The sequence below is a fragment of the Bacillus rossius genome, chromosome 1, assembly GCF_032445375.1.
Source record: "Bacillus rossius redtenbacheri isolate Brsri chromosome 1, Brsri_v3, whole genome shotgun sequence".
Taxonomy (NCBI): domain Eukaryota; kingdom Metazoa; phylum Arthropoda; class Insecta; order Phasmatodea; family Bacillidae; genus Bacillus; species Bacillus rossius.
In genome coordinates this window covers 115,331,921-115,348,763 of record NC_086330.1, presented here as the reverse complement: position 1 = coordinate 115,348,763, position 16,843 = coordinate 115,331,921, and the positions used below count along the sequence as shown (strand labels likewise).

The window sequence follows — 16,843 nt, the reverse complement described above, 5'->3', positions numbered from 1 at the left end:
ATAATTTCTTGTTCTGTGGTTGGAAATAGAAAAATAGTTTTTGGATTTGGCTGGCACTTGGTTTGTAAATGTTCTATAGCTTTCGTTATCGGTTCATTGTTGTTTGAATTTAAATTCTCACTGATGTTAGTGAAGTAGGTGTTAAATGCTGAAGTATTTTTTTCACCTTCTGTAAGTTCGGTTCCTTCAACCTCTAGTTTTTTAATGCAATCACTTTTAACATCTGACTTGCCTGATTCTTTCTTTATAATACCCCATGTGGTTTTTATTTTTTCCTGGCTTAGGTGAATTACTTTTTCTAATTGGATCTTTTTAACTTGATGTAATACCATTCTGTATATGTTTTTTTGTAATTTTTGTAATATTCAAGGAAGGAAGTGCTTACTTCTTGTTTCTTACTTATTTGGTGGAGTATTTTTAAATATTTGCTGGAAGTTCGTATACCTTTGGTAATCAATTTATTATTCTTGTTCTGGTTATTTAGTTTATGTTTTTTGTTGGGAATGATTCATTAATTTATTGAACTAATGTACTTATTAAGGTAGAGCATTTTAGATTAACACTTTGCATGTTATAGATATCTAGCCAATCCTCTGCTTGTAATCATTTAATAAAGTTTTCTTCTAAATGTTTATATATTGGCCTAAATGTTATAAATTTATCACTATATGATATTTTTCCATTCATATGTATTGTTATTTGTTGAGAATAATGATCTGCTATTCCTAGGTCCTCAACTTCGCTAGTGTAATTTTTAGGATTTATATTTGTTATGATGTAGTCTAATATAGATTGAGTGGAGCGTGTTTCTCTTGTAAATTGAGTAATTGTGTTGGTCAGATCATATGATTTTAAAAAAAATATTAATTTGCCTCTATTTCTGCTGTCTTTTGCAAAGTTTATGTTGAAATATCCACATAGTATCATATATATATATATATATATATATATATATATATATATATATATTGCATTCCATACCTCATTAACTATTTTGTCTAACTGTTGAAAACATATATTTAAATCCCCATCTGGAGATCTGTAAATGCAAATCAGAAAATATTTTGTTTTCCAGTTTTATTTCAATTGCCGAACATTCAATATCTTTTTCCCTGCTCAGTGACATAAGATCCTGTCTGCATTTTGTGTTGTTATATAAACCTGACTGTACAAAAATACAACTCCCCCCTCTTGCATAAACTCTAGTGCATTCAATTTGTAGAGACCTATTTCTTCCTCTCTAAGCCAGTGTTCTGTTATACATAAAATATTAGGTATAAAATTACAATCTGAGTCATTTGTAATAATTACGCCTAGATCAAGACATTTGTTTCTAATTGACTGTACATTTTGATGGACAATTTTAAACTGATTTAAAGTAGTTAAGTTTACATCCACCATTTCTGAGGGTTTAGAACTTTTTATATTTTTACAAGTTGAGACTGCTTGCATAACTGACCTTACCATACTAATCTTTGGGTCTGCACAGCACTTTAGGGAGGAAGATGATATAGGTGGCTAACTTTTCTTTTGCAGACTCAGCCACTGTGTATAGTTTCCCTGGTTTACATAAAAATCTAAGGGAATTGATGTTTGTTTATTTACATTACGTAAAATTAACTCGCATACTTTTTGGCTCAAAAGATCTTTGCCTGCACCGTTTAGATGTAGACCATGCTGTTTAAAAATTTTCTTTCAAAATTACTTACATCCAACAAATGAACATTCTGGAAGTGCTTGCACAATCTGCTGATTTGACTATTTGTTTTTTTTTTTTGTTTTTACTTCCTCATTAACACGCGACCAATGTGGTAAATCATGTCTCAATGGAAGACTCACCACAACAACATTCGTCGATGTTAGTTTGGACAATTTATTCTTCAGATTAGCCATCACATTTGCTCCCTCGTTCCTGCTCACATCGTTGCTGCCCCCTAATATAACAATGGTGTCATTGAAGTTTAATTTTTCACTATGAACTTCACTGCCTTCTATTACAGATTGCATGTTTGCACCAGGTTTGACACAGCCTATAACAGATTTGTCTTCAAGTTTTTCACCAATTTTGCTCGCAATGCCCCTCCCATGACTGTCAGAGTATAACATAACCTTTCCTGATACTGCTTTCTGTTTTGATTTGCTTACCTTCAAGGAAACATTTTTTCCGTGTTTACACTTGTCCATAATACTTTCCCGCCACATATCTGTTGAGAACAGTAAACCTGTTTGGTCGGAATGGTCACTTCTGGCAAACAAGATCATTTTGATGGTCTTCTGTTGTTTTTTGCTACCACTTCGGACCACGTGTGTGTGTCGTGATGGTTCCAATCGTTGACTGTTTGTGACGCCTGCCTACATGCCAGTTCTTCGGTGAGGACCTTTATTATTTCTTTTAGTGATGCGACCTCCTGTACTAAGGTGTTTATCAGTTGCGTGGGCTCCAGCGAATCACTACACTGATAAATGGAATCTACAAAACAATTATTTTCATAATCTTCGTGCACTACACACGTGGCACAAACCAAGTCGTTTACGGGAATATTAGATTTATCTACATCGCTACACTTGTTAAAATGGTACCATTTATCGCAGTTTTTGCATAAAATTCCATTTCTTACGACTTTTAAGCACTTTCCCCATTTTATTTTTTTTATAACACTGTTTTTTTTTGAGACGTTAAACTATTAACCTTCTGTACTGGCGCCATCTTTGTTGTGAAATCTAATCTGATTTACATTTAACTATATAGCTGGTCTCAGCTTAAATTAACGCTTTCGGAAGCCCTTCTTTGGATATACGTCCACCTAGTTATGTAGCCTTAAGTTATAACCTATTATAAAATATATAATGGGTGTGTGGTCGCCATGCGCGTCAGATATGAAACTTCACATACTAGTTGTAGTTCTGCATCAGCAGATTCGCGATTTGATGGGCTTTAGGGTTGATGCTAGTACAGTAAAAATTACAGTCTATTTGTAATTTTTGTTTTCAAATTTATACAAACCTGAAAATTCAGTTTATAATTGTATTAAGAGACTTCATAATAATATGGCTACCGCGCAATTGCCGTATCCGCAGCCAGGCGGCCTCGCCACGTCCAATAATTCTTCGGTGTCTCAGTAGAATTGCAAGTGGAACAAACATGGTGCCAAAGTAATGCAGTTACACCACTCTCTTCCAGACGGTTACACAGTACTTCGCTATGCTCGGAGGACTTACTGTACCAGCAGTTACGCGGTTTTAATTTTTCGTGGACTTTTGTTTGCTATATGATTGGCCACAATAAGCCTTTTGTTGAAGTTATTTTTGGTATTATATTAAAAAAATAGCCATCTCTTGGATTGCGTGTGGGGATGTGATCACTATTAAGACAAATATTTTTGCTACCACCTAGTTCAAAACCCAAATTCCGTCTTGGATGAAAAGAAATATTTTGCCGATCGAAATGGTCGCTACGCGCACAGATGTTGCCCAGCTGCTTGACCTCTGTCCTTTCCGACGAAAGCCAAACTTTTTTTCTAATGAAAGAGCCAGCGCCGCCACCCACTCCGATGCACGGGGCAGAAAGGATGCGGTGTAAACTATAAATACCCTAAACTACCTCGGCCCGGCTCTCTCTCCAGTTCTTCATAAACAACGCTCGGCCGTGCCAAATTCTTCGCACGCGTAGATTGCTCTTTGTGTAACTGTGTTACTCGCGTGCGCTTGTCCCTCCCCCGCAGAGGGAACAGGCCCGACAACTGTGAGACCGACCGCTCTTCTTTTGTTGCCTTTGCGTCTGCAGTCCGCGAACGTGTAGCTACAACATTTCAGCCACCGGCCAGCGCCAAGCAAACACCCTCGTTTCGCCAGTTGTAAAGAACCATTCACACAGGCCTGCCTGTGCGTGAACACGCACGCACAAACGGAACTATGCACAAATCAGGATTACTATGTTTGAGATTCATGCTCATCATTCGCTGCACAAAAAATCGCGAAACTGTTTTTACTTTTGATGTGCAATCATCTTATCTCTCGGTTACAGCATTTGGTAGGAGTGATTTCGTGAAAATTGAACGGAAGTCAATGGACTGAAATATAGTATTAACTATCAAATTAATTTTAGCCAGTTGGCCAATATTTTAATAACATTCCTTGTCGAAAATCAGATTTAAAGCAGGGATTTGGTATTTTTTCATGCGTTTTTCGCTTTTATAGGAGCCGTTTTATTATATAGTTTAAAATTTCGCTCTGCAAATCGAATGATTCTTTAGCCTTCTGCTTTCGGAGCTGTGCCTCGGATGCCGACTCGTCCGACGATCTCGGCGACGACGAGTAGTTCACGTAGCTGTACGGACTCGTGGTTAGTCATGTAAATTCGGGTTCATTGTAGCAGTCAACACAACTTTTCAGCTAGCACCTTGGTTTATTCGTGACTCGTGCTATGTCAGTCTGGTTGTCAAAAGTACACATAAATATTAGCCTTCTGCACCTTACGTCCGCTGAACACGACTGCCTAAAATTTTTCACAGTTTAAAAGTTGCTTACAACTTTCGTCGCTGTATGGTAGGCTTGTTTGAAAACAAGTTCCATAAGTCTATTCGCATTCCACAGGTCCCTAATAGACTCAGCTGGTACAACTGAAAACGTCCATGACTCGCTACCGCTTCGACCCCTGGTACTCGTTAAAAATAACGTATGGTGTCTTACCACTTGTGGATGGCTACGTCCAGCTAAGTTTCACTGCTCCTCAGTCTGGCAGCGTGACGTTGCGTGGCAGCGATTCCGGTGGCGATCGGTGGGAGGTGAAGCCTGCTCTGTCGTGCTGGTCGGTCGCTTCCCTTCTCGTTTCTTTCTGTTGTGCTGTTCTGCTGGGGTCCCCTATTTGTACCCGCGAGCCTGGTAACGAACATTTCTTTCCAGAATGTTCTATACAGTAGTCTCCACTTGGTCACATGGCGATGACGTCATGGCCGGCGCAGGCAGCTAACTTCTGTTAGTGGCGACGAGCCCGCGCGGCGATGTTTAGTAGGCGGGTGGCCCGTCACCAGGGGACACTAACAGGTGTGTAGCCTGCCACCAGGCGGCAAGCAGCGCTGTTGGCCTGCCTCCAGGCGGCAAAACTCGGCGCACGCCTAAGTCGCTTACACAAAACTTTGTTGATACGTTTCACACGTAATATGTATTTACCACATTCTGTATTGTTTTAAACATTTCTACGTCAAATTTCGTGTCTGAGTTTGTATTATAAGTTCATTGGCAACATAACATGAATTTGCGCGTTACCGAAGTTAGATGTTTTCACATCACTGGCGAGTACTGAAAGACTTTATCAATTTTTATATCTGTAATTCATATTTACTAGCAAAGTTAATACTGTCAGTGCTGAACAAAAACTTACTATCGACACTTGTCAAACCCCCAGGAATTACTCGGCGCGGTAGGGGTGGTGTTTCTACTTGGACGAGGGCAGGCGGGAGAAGCAGAATAGTTCGAGAGTTGGAAGATAGCAGCCTCCTCCTTGTCTCACACGCCATCTTGGTCATTTCAATTTCATTTTACTATTATATTATTTGGGAGCGTTTACTTTTAAATCATTACGATAGCTCTTTTGCATTTCGTGTTTCGTCACAAAATTTCCCAAAAATAGTGCTTAGTTTTATCTAATAGCGGTGAAAAGTGACGCAAGTTTTCAAAATAATGATCATGTGCATGACTTTTAATGTTCGAAAATAACGTTTAATAAATATCTGGTGAGGAAATTTGTGACCCAAAATTCATGCAAGAAAGCTATAATAGTAATGACAAGAGCAAGAGAGCTATAATAGTAATGACAAGAAAATGAAATAACCAACCCGGCGAGAGAGACCGAGCCTTAACTACCAGGGAATTTGATAATATCTCAGTGGCTGTGGCTTAAATGTTTTTAATCCTGTATATACTTATTATATCCTTATGTTCATGTGCAGATGATAATCTGTAGTCTCTCGATTTTTACTAACATAAATTACTGTAAACAAACAGCATTTAAATAAAATTAACTATGTGTTGGTTTGAAGCGAGGTCTAATATTGAGTGTTGTTAACCTGACCACAGTAAATAAATTATCGTTTCTAAGTTTTACTAAATACATATGTTTGCATTACAACATATGTATTTAGTCTTGCTAGGTAGCTCGACGAGACAGAGAATACAGGGAGAATGCAAGAGAAGTGGCTGGAACGAGAGAGAATGAGCCCTGATCAGTGAGGGAGCAGTTCTCCAGCCGGCCGCCCCTACACGGGCCACAGTAGCGGCGACTAGAACAAGGTGTTTTTTTTTCTTTCCCTGATGAGCTTCGAACTATTCCTGGTCTTCAGTTGGTTCGCGGCGAAACGAACACTTTTAAAAGTCCCCTTTAGTGTTTTCTTTCAGAACTCCCCATCTTTGCGCTAGATTTTTGTTCACGCGTAGATCACGATAAACGTTTTACATTGGTACCAATAGGAAAAAAAAGATCTTGTGCCAATTCCTGTCTTTTTTAAACACAACCTACAATATCCAATTTTAGTTGCATATGGAAAAAAAATCTTTCAAAGAAGTTATTTTTGTTATTATCTTCGAGTGGGTCCCTTGATTTTGTCCGAATGCACGTCATCTTTTAAGAATTGTTGTAATCCCGTATAACGAAGATTTGCCTGCCAGGATCTTGGATGTTCTCGTGAGCCCAGACAATTCCTGCAAGGTTCTCCTGTTGTATGACATAAACTTCATATAATTGGAACATGCTTGTAGCTACGCATGGAGCGAGGAGCTACAGTGGTTTGGGGGAAATTCCAGAGGCCCGAGTTCGAATCTTGGTGCGGCCGTTCTGATCTCTGTTTTTTCATGGTCGAGTCCTTTTCTGGTTTCCTTTAACTGTGTGGTTGAGTTCACCCTGGTTCTCTCGTAACCTCGTCGTCGAAGATACATTAAAGGGGTATTATATTAAATTATTTTGCTTCTGATATTTCAGGTTTTGCTTAGGATTTTTAATAAATCCATAATGTAACAATATTTGTTTATTAAAGTTTTTTTATACTAAACAAGTCCTTTATTAAAGTTTTTTATGAACTTAAAACGGAAATGTCTATATCAGTTCTAGCATATACTAAAAGCATGATGTCATGTGGTAGACAGGTTTGAATTAACCGTCGTATGTAGCCTTCATTTTGAAACTTTTTATTCTTAGTACGTAATTCATAAATAAATAAAAATTAGTTTTTTCCCAAAACCATAGAAATTGAGTTTTTAGGGTTTTAGCGAAAGCTACACACGAAAGATTAATCCAAACCTGTCTACCACATGATTTTATGCTTTCAGTACATGCTAGGACTCATATTTGCCTTTTTAATTCACAAAAACCGGTAAAGAATGTTTTGTTTGGTAGAAAATAGTAAATTAATTATGTGTGGTTTATTTTGAATTTTTTAATTATTTGCAAAAACACTAAACACTAGAAATAAAATAATAATAATATAGGATTCTACGCCCTTATGCGAGTTGGGGCTCTTGTTTGAAGATATCATAGGAGGGTGTTTCTTCCTCCATTTCTCAAACCCTCCACAGAGAGATTTTTTTGCTAGATCACCATGGAGTGTAGGTGTTTCCTTACAGGGCAACGACTTGTAATGAGACCGATTTCTTAGTCACAAGTTAGGACAAAGGACTACTTTTCCTAAGCCACAAAGTGGATTCAAGACTAGCTCTCGCCCGTCATATTTTGTGTGCTAATTTTTTAAAACTGTATTTTGACATTTATAAAATGCCATTTAAATTGTGTTTTACGAAATTACTTACTGAGTGGCTTTGCTAAGTGCCCAGTATTAATCATGAAATAACTCCTAGGTCACTATTGAAAGTTACTCTGCGTTTATTTCACAGGAACTGGAAGTATGGGTCGCTGGTTCTTAGGCGTTCTACTTGACATCTAGCTGAATGGTGAGTATTTAAATTTAGTAGTGATAACACAGGTCTGCAAATTTTTTTTGAATTTTTTTTTCTTAAATGGTTAATATTTGTTTTAATTGTCTTAAAAGTAATAGAAAACGGTATTCATATGATATATACCACGTCACATTTACCAGATTTAGATTATATAGTATTTGAATACGAAAAAGAACAAAACAAAAATTTCATAAAATGAATGAGAATCATTTTAGAATATTTTATAATGTTTTATTGAGTCTATATCTATTAAAATACAACATTAAGGTATACACGAAGAAAACAATTAATAATAACGTTTTCCGTTTGAAAAAAACCTGCGTTTTGTTGGTTTTCGTTTATGATTTTTTATTTCATCTCTGTGTATCATCCAGCAATAGTCCGCCATCATATTAACGTCCCAACGGCCTTGATATCTTCTTTCCATCTCTTTTATGTCCGGATGAAACCGTTCACCGTGTTCTTCACTGTAGTCGCCTAGATTTTTTGGGAAACAATCAATGTGAGACTTCAAAAAATGAATTTTCAGATTCATATTACAGCCTAAATTTTTATAGGCGTTTAACATTTTCTGGACAGTATTTTTATACGCAGGATCTTTTGTGTTCCCTAGAAACTTAGATACGACATTTTTAAAGCCATGCCAGGCATTTCGTTCCAAGGTTGTCATCACTTTTTCAAATTCTGTATCCCTAATCAGTTTCCTGATATCAGGTTCCGTAAATATTCCCTCTTTCAACTTCGCATCAGATAAGCTAGGGAAACATGAACAAAGATACTTGAAAGTATTTCCATCTTGCGATAATGCCTTTACGAACTGTTTGATCAAACCAAGTTTAATGTGAAGTGGTGGAAGCAATATTTTTTCGGGATCCATCAAGCTCGGATTGATGACATTTTTTACTCCAACTTTCAATTCCATTCTAATTTTCCAATCAGTTTTTTTACAATGTAAATTTCTTGCTCTACTGTCCCATTCACAAATATAACAGGGGAATTTTGTGTAGCCTTGCTGTTGACCAAGAAGCATGCATATGATTTTTAAGTCACCGCAAACTAACCATTTGTGTTCGATGTATTTTATTTTCTCCAAAACATTTTTCAAGTTTTCGTAAGTTTCTTTAAGATAAACTGAATGAGCTACAGGTATCGATGCAAATTTATTGCCGATATACAAAAGGACAGCCTTTAAGCTTCTTTTTGAAGAATCTATAAAGAGTCGCCATTCTTGTGTATTGTATTCGATATTGAATTGTTGTATTAAACCGCCAATATCACAACAAAATACTAAATTATCCTCTTTCTTAAAATACTCCACAAATTCTTGTTCTCTGCTTCGATACCAGTAAAATGTAGTTGCAGCATCTAATAAATTGTTTTCTTTTAGTCGAGAACCGTGAAGTTCTGCAGCGTCCTTAGGTAATCCAAGATCCCGTACCAAATCATTCAGTTCTTGCTGTTTTAAAGGTCGAGGGACATTTGTAGGGAGAAAAATTTCACCACTGCTTTGCAGATGATCACTTTGTTCTGAGTTTTGTGATAAAGGCGTTTCGAAGCTTTTAGTGTTAGTAGGAACTGGTATGGGTAATTCGGGTCCATGTGGAAATGGCTTTGTTAGAAACAAAACATCAGGATACACAGTTTTGGCGCGGTTTTTAGAATTATATCTTGTTACATTGGTCAAACAAAAATAACAATCATCTGTATGATTTTTTTGTTCCCGCCATAACATAGGAATACCGAATGACAATGACATATTCATTTAAACTAGTTTAGCTGTGTCGTGTAACTGCACTTTATTCAATCTTCACATTTAAAACGTCACACACATGCATGCATTATCCAGGAATCTATTACAAAGCCACTAGCACCGAAGCTTTAGCCTGGACTATAGCTGCGCCACAGAGGTAGGCATGTACCACGAGCTCGCTTGTCTGAAAGGCTAGTACAATATTCTATGTTAGTGGATGGTGCGGATGGAATAAATAAGCAAAATAAATGCAATTTAAAACCCTTTAAAACTGAATTGTGCTTGTCCAATGATCCGCATTTATTAACTTATTGAATAGGAATATCATATGCTTAAAGCCCTTTACTGGCTGGCCAAAAAACTTGCTGCGCGAAACTCGCTGGTAGGTTTGACCTGTTAGTGGAAGATATGTGAGTGTGGCTTTCAGGGAAACGGAAAAATCAGGCTACATGTGTGTATATACACACATACATACATATGTATACATACATATATATTGATTGGGTGTTGTAGCTAGACAACAAGAAATAATTTTTTCTTATTTTGAGCTTGTATAGTTTTTAGTTCATGTAAATTGTATATAGTACTAGTGCTTGCATTGGTTAGAACCTGTCCTATATGATAATTTATTGCAGTGTAATTTAAAATACAAAATTATACTGTTTGGAAGATCTGGATAGTTGTTAATATAAATGTAAAACTCTGCACTGCAGAACACATTAGAGAAACTGTATTTTTAGCATATTTGTGAAAATTGTTACTTGGGGACTGTGCTTTATTTATTTTAAAAACCATTAAGTCTAACGTCATTCTTAGCGTATCTGTGTGATGTAAAATTTTGCTTAGTTTTGAGTTGATCTTCGTGCAGCACGTTACGCGAAGTTGGGATTCTCCAGCTGTTTAAAAACGATGCTCGTGTCAACAAGCAGTTGAAGGGATTTATCGCTGCGTTCAGATGGAGGTTCAACAGTAGTCTCTTACAATGTGATGAGCAGCCTGCTCGTGTATGCAGAGCATAGATCGTTACTGTAACATGAGTGACCTGTGAACTCGTTTACTCCAAAATACCTTACGTTACATTCATTCTGACTGCTTTCTGTACTATTTGCAAAAGTCAATTTGACCTAACGCCTAATACTGTATTTTAACCACTTAAGAATTTTATCTTTTGGGCAAACGTTTGTGTGGTAGGCTGTGTGACTGACTGCCGTGAATGGTCGCATACAGGGCTTACACAAGGGGAGGGGGAAGGTGAAGTTTTTTTTAGGGTGGATACATCCCCTCCCCCTACGAATCCTGAAAAATCTATCGTTCCCACCAAAAATTATGAAATAATTTGAAAGCAAACAGCGGGCACAATTGTTATATCCCCCCTCTGCCACCTCGAAATGAAATTCGGCGCAGAATTCTGGTCGTATAGATATATGTTAATGGAAGTTACCAACTCATGCAATTGCATGGTAATTTGACCATACAAATATGGTAGCTCACCAATTTTTGTTTAGAAATAAGTTAAATACATAGGTAGTGTACAAATTTGTACGGTAAATTTCTCATGCTATTGTAAAAGTCATTGATGGGCAACATGCGGCCCGCGTAAAGCACACAGTGAACACAGGCAAATTAGTATGTTTAGACCTCCTACCATGTAATAGCCGTCTTGTTTGTGAAATTATTGAATTTCGTTACTCCGAAATATCACCTCATTTTTACTATCATAACGTCACCACACCAAACAAATGAATATTAAGAAGTGGCCTTGATTAAATGTAGGTTTACATTTAATATCTTCCAGCACCTGTGAAGCCTGACGCAATCATAAGTACGCTAAAATTATGTAATGTATTATTCAGCGAGTAGAATTACATATTGCTTATTGTGGGGGAAACAGATCAAGAAGGAAAGCCAAATTAATCAAAAACAGTTTTATTTATTAAGTAATCAGTACACTATTTCTTAAATTACATCAGCAAAATGTCTGTCTACAGATTTATCACACCTTCGTTAAGTCCACGTTTTACTCTTTCCACTATATATTGGCTCGACAGTTGCTTTCTGTACGGTTCGTCTCTTACCGCTCACCTCGGCTTCGCACTACTCGCTCGTTCGCCGCGCCGCGACACTGTCCCCTGATGCCCTGATCCCCGATGATCCTATCTGCGCACACGAATGCCGTCGTTCGTCGCCCGCTATCACTCATCAAGGGATCACTCGCCGTTTTCACTTCACTCCTTTCGCAGGTCATATTACTCGTTTATATAATTCTCAGCCTCGCATTAGAAGTGTCGCGACATTAGAATCCACTACTTAACACTCGAAGTTGTTATGACAATCAATGGCGTCCTAGTTACGCCAATTCACGCAGACGGGACTCTGGGAATGTGCCGAACCTTCGGTAGGGATCATCGCGGCTCGACCGAAAACAGCCAGTTACAAAATGATAAGGATCGCAGGATTTCCCGGCCATCTTGAGGTGGCTTGCCTGGTGGGTTCTAGCCGCGTCGAGGCGAAAAGCCCGCCGACGTTTCGATCGAAACTACAGTCACCAAATGCAGGGAGGACTGTTGTCATGAAGATGGCGACTGCAGTGTAGATCGAAACGTCGGCAAACTCTTTGCCTTCGACGCGGCTAGATTACCCTATGGCGACTGACATTTCGACCTAAATGTCTGAAAAGTCTTCGCCTTCCACGAGACTAGTATATCTTGAAGATGGTGACTGCAATGTCGACCGAAAGGTTTGTTATTTCTTGGCCTTCGACGCGGCTGAACAAGTCGACCAACCTGGATTATAAAATGTTTGGCTGAAGATCACTTCGACAGTCCCGGGCAGTGGAAATACCCCGCATCAACGAAGTTACTTCCCCCCACCCAGAAGTTTGATGCGGCGCAGGTGTAACGTCATATAAGTGGACGGTGAAGGACACCGGACTTGCAGAGACGTGTCGGAGGTGGGGTGGGCTGGCCGGTCATCACGGCTTCGCGCCGCATGACGGGGGTGCCGCGCGCCAGACGGCCCGTGTCGCGGCTAATTGCCGAGCGACGCCCCGCGGACAGGTGACCCCTCCAGGCCCGCCAGCGGTCCGCCAACTAGAGCGTGCCGGCTTCCGCGCACAAACCGCCCAAGCCGCGGCCGGCGTTTCGCGACGCCGTGCCAACTTGAAGGGAAAAAAAATCAAAGGCCGTTTTCCTTTTTCGCCTGGGACCCTCTTTGGGACAGCTAATTAAACAACCTACCTGTTTGAATGTTTTATGGCGACCTATATTTGGTACTTTGCCGCCCTTCCAAGTTTTCTTTTGCTTGGGTTTAGCGGAATGAGTCTTGGATGTTGGCACCATTCGGCAGATGTACGTTGACTTCGCCGTCAATGAATCATCTGTGCAATATTAAAAAAAAGCATTAAGACGATTTTGCGTGTATTTCATTTTATTATTTTCATTAAATTCTTTTATCCACGGTGGCCGAGGTGTCAGACACTCGGTTCTTACTCAAGAAGGTCCGGAGCCGATTCCCGGCCCGAGTGAACCAGGTTTTAAACGCGATGCGATGCTTCTTCTACAATGATTTTTCAAGACGCCAGAATTCCGTTAAACTTACTTCAGTGTTAAGAGCAAGCATCTTCCACGAATAATATCTGAACGCCCATTAGACTGCAACAGGGTGTGCCCGCGCTGACGGTTTATTCCTTGTAATTAGTGAACTATCTGCAAGAGAAGCCATTGCCTTATTTTTTTTCTGGGCCGTTCAGGACGCGTTTGCTTCCGCACTGCATTACTGCGATGGTGTGTTTTTACTGGGCGTGTACCTGAAACAAACTCACCCAATCACGAAACACAGACGATGCTACAGTGTTTCAACTCTCAGCTATAGATCGTCTCACTCTTAGGTTGCAGTGCATGGCTTATAGCGCGCGCTGTTGCCAAAAGCAATTACGAATAATTTCATGATTTTTTTTTAAATTCTGATTGCACAAGAAGCATTTTAAGAACTCATGTCGTAATATATAATATTTTATACTATCACGATTATAAATTTGTAATAAATCGCCACTTTTTTTTTTACTAGTAACAACAAGAAACCGTTCACACACATTCAGTAAGTAGGTGTATTTGGTATGTATGGGGACACCGGTGGGTGGTGGGGGATTTAAATAATGGTTTGTTCCTAATGGCGTATCAAATGTATTCAAGATTTCAACAAGCATATTTTGGTAGACAAGCATCTGCTACACTTGACCCGGAAAAATATAAGAACATGGCACCCCTTCTAGTTTTTGATGTTTCCGCACAAGACGATCGTATTAACTCAAATATAATTGACTGTAGGATCGAAATTACAGCCTCTGAAAATATTCCTAGAGACACGAAAGCTTATGCTCTCATAATCCACGATCGTTTAGCCACAAATAACTCGAGGGATAATATGGTTAAAATATTAGTGTGATTACATCAGTCGTGTCTAAACACCCGAGCGAGCATGTACTGTAACATACAAGCCTTCCAGTCCCAGTTTGGTATTGTAGTGAAAGAACTTAGTGTAACTTACAGCAACGGAAGTTCAATTACCTGTGTATTCAAACCTCCATTTTAATGGAACGACTTGGACAAAAAATCAAAGTCTACAAACCAATGGCTTACGAAAAATTTTCATGGCCTCAGATGGGACGATGGCGATATTCCACATGAAGAAATTAAAAACTATTTCAATAAGATTTTATTTGGTGATGTACATGTGGCGGGGATCGAACAAAAACGCCTGTTAAATAAGTACTGTAAACCGGAAATTAACATAATAGATATTCAGAAGGAGTATGACTGTCCCTCGCTTGCACAACTTCGAAAATAATACTGTGGGCAGGTTGAAACAAGCTCGCGGATGAATACATGGGTTCTGTGGAAATGGTGCCAAAAAAAAAAATAGTTCCGTGGTTATATAAGAGAGCGAATTCAAAATGGATGAGTCAGTATCAGAATGACGTGTAACGAGCAAGGACTGAACTCACAGAACGGGTTCGTTCTTAAAGAACTTGCATTTACGGGTAAAGATGGTGTGACTACAGTAAAAACATTTAAGCCACCATACGACTGGAACTACCTTCATCAGCGATGCAAGAAAACCAACATTCGACTATCCTGCACTCAACATGGGCTTCGCTGGTGTCAAGGTGAACTTCCATTCCGCAAGATCGGTAACACTGTAAGAAATCTACTAAGTGGTACTATCTACGCGGCTGACCGTCAACAGAAGTTCTGGCTGCAGAAAATTTGTCAAGGTACTGTAAATAGTGTTAATATTGTCGACCTACAAAGCGAGTTTTGCTGCCCGCCACTTGCATACCTTGTTGTGAAATATGCCGATAAATTACATGAATGTCAACGGCGTAAAAAGAGGTTGCAGTGTGCAGAGTGTAACTCGAAAGCTTTGGACTAATGGCTGACCGATAAGCCGACTTGGGCTGTTTCTGACAACGAGGACGATTCCAGTTCCGACAATTCCATGGATGTGTCAGACTAACCTGATTGTGCAACGACAAAAAATGTGCTACGAAAAAACAATGTCTGCCATTCTAGCATTTGGAAAGTGTGGTATGCTTACTGAACTCGACAAGACAGAAGAACTACCCTACTTACCTAAAGAATTTTTGCTGGTGTATGCAGCCAATCAAATAAAGTGGGTATTCGACTACTTGTCTACAAATTTGAAAAATGATCCGGACATAGTTGATTGCCTGCCGTGCACCGAGTGTTTCGACAATGACAGGCCTGAACAAGACACACCTTCAACACCGCACAGTCGTGGATGGTGCAAGAAACTACATGAAATTATTTAAAATAATGTGTATTACATAATAATGTCTCAGTACGTAAAATGTTGCGCTACAGTGAGGACATGGATTATCTGATTTTATTAAAGGGTCATAAAACCATTACTTATAGTTCGGACGGATATGTTGTGTTCTCCGAACAGTGTAAAGATGGTTGTCATGTTGGTTATTTACATGGAGAGAAATTGGTAATAAAAATATTTGAAACTAAAACGTGTGATTCTTCAAAATGTCCTGTTTTTAATATTAATACTTTAGATAATGTACCTAATACAGAAACAAGTTCTACAGAAATTAATTGTGATTGTAACTGTCATCACCACTATCATGGTTTCTGTGAATGCATTCGCCGACTGTTTGCATATATTTTTAAGCGATGAGTCATACAGACAGGTTTTAACCGGTTATATGTAAAAGCCGATCGGTAGTATATGTAAAAAGCCGGTCAGTACGAGTTTGGAAGCCTCAGAATGCAGACGTTTCATCCTGCTAATCCGTACGTCAGTGTGAAACAAGCTTTATCCCAGGTAAGCTACTCTTACTGGAATGGCGGGGACTTAAAAAGCTATACGGAGACATGTGACGGACTATTTCATACTATAGTTTCCGATGACTTGAATTCATACGAACATTGTCAAAATATTGTTAGCTGTCAAATTTACGGACAGTGCCCCGTGTTTTACATGAGGGAAAAAACTGTACTACCGAGTTCTATCGATCAAGTAATTGAGTTCGCCAAGAATCAAGAAAGACTACCTCTTCATTCACCTGAATGTGCTACTATACAATTCTACAATCCTGCAGCAAACTGTATTACTACGAGTGAAATTGGTATTCAAACCACGAAAGAACAAAGTTCCAACGTTCGAAAAGTGTACCAGAAAGAAAAAAATCCTCGCAAGCCTGCTAAAAACAATTTGAAAACTACAAGTACTTTCTTCGGTCTCGAACCAGCAGCCCTGCATACTGCGGATGTTCAACGGATTGTACGCAATGAAATGCAAAAGATTTTAAAAAGTATGTCGGAGATAATAAATGTAGAATAAATTTTTAATGTTTTAGTTTTGTAATGTGTTCTTACTTTTAATAAATGTATTAAACTTACCTGATTTATTTATTTCCTTACATATCTATAATGACTATTTAGCTGCTCGAGTGTCAGCTGGCGCCACAAAGTCGCAGACCTTTTGTAGCATGTGCGTCATGACTGCAGCTCGAGTGCTTGGACTGTTGACGAGCTGTTTGTGGCAGGCTCAGACATTCCTGAGCACCTCATGGCGCCACAAAGTCGCGGACTAATGGACCTGCTACGACATGCACGGTCA

The 16,843-nt window shown here is 38.9% G+C and overlaps 1 protein-coding gene across 4 annotated transcripts in view; it reads left to right on the top strand.

Moving 5' to 3' along the window:
• LOC134542652 (myocardin-related transcription factor B) overlaps positions 1 to 16,843 on the top strand; it is a 315,861-nt gene that overhangs the window by 62,230 nt on the left and 236,788 nt on the right. For all 4 annotated transcript variants that reach the window (XM_063387095.1, XM_063387076.1, XM_063387104.1 and 1 more), the window contains exon 3: positions 7,882 to 7,938. The gene's annotated coding sequence lies outside the window, so the exon portion shown is untranslated. The remainder of the gene's footprint in view (positions 1 to 7,881; positions 7,939 to 16,843) is intronic.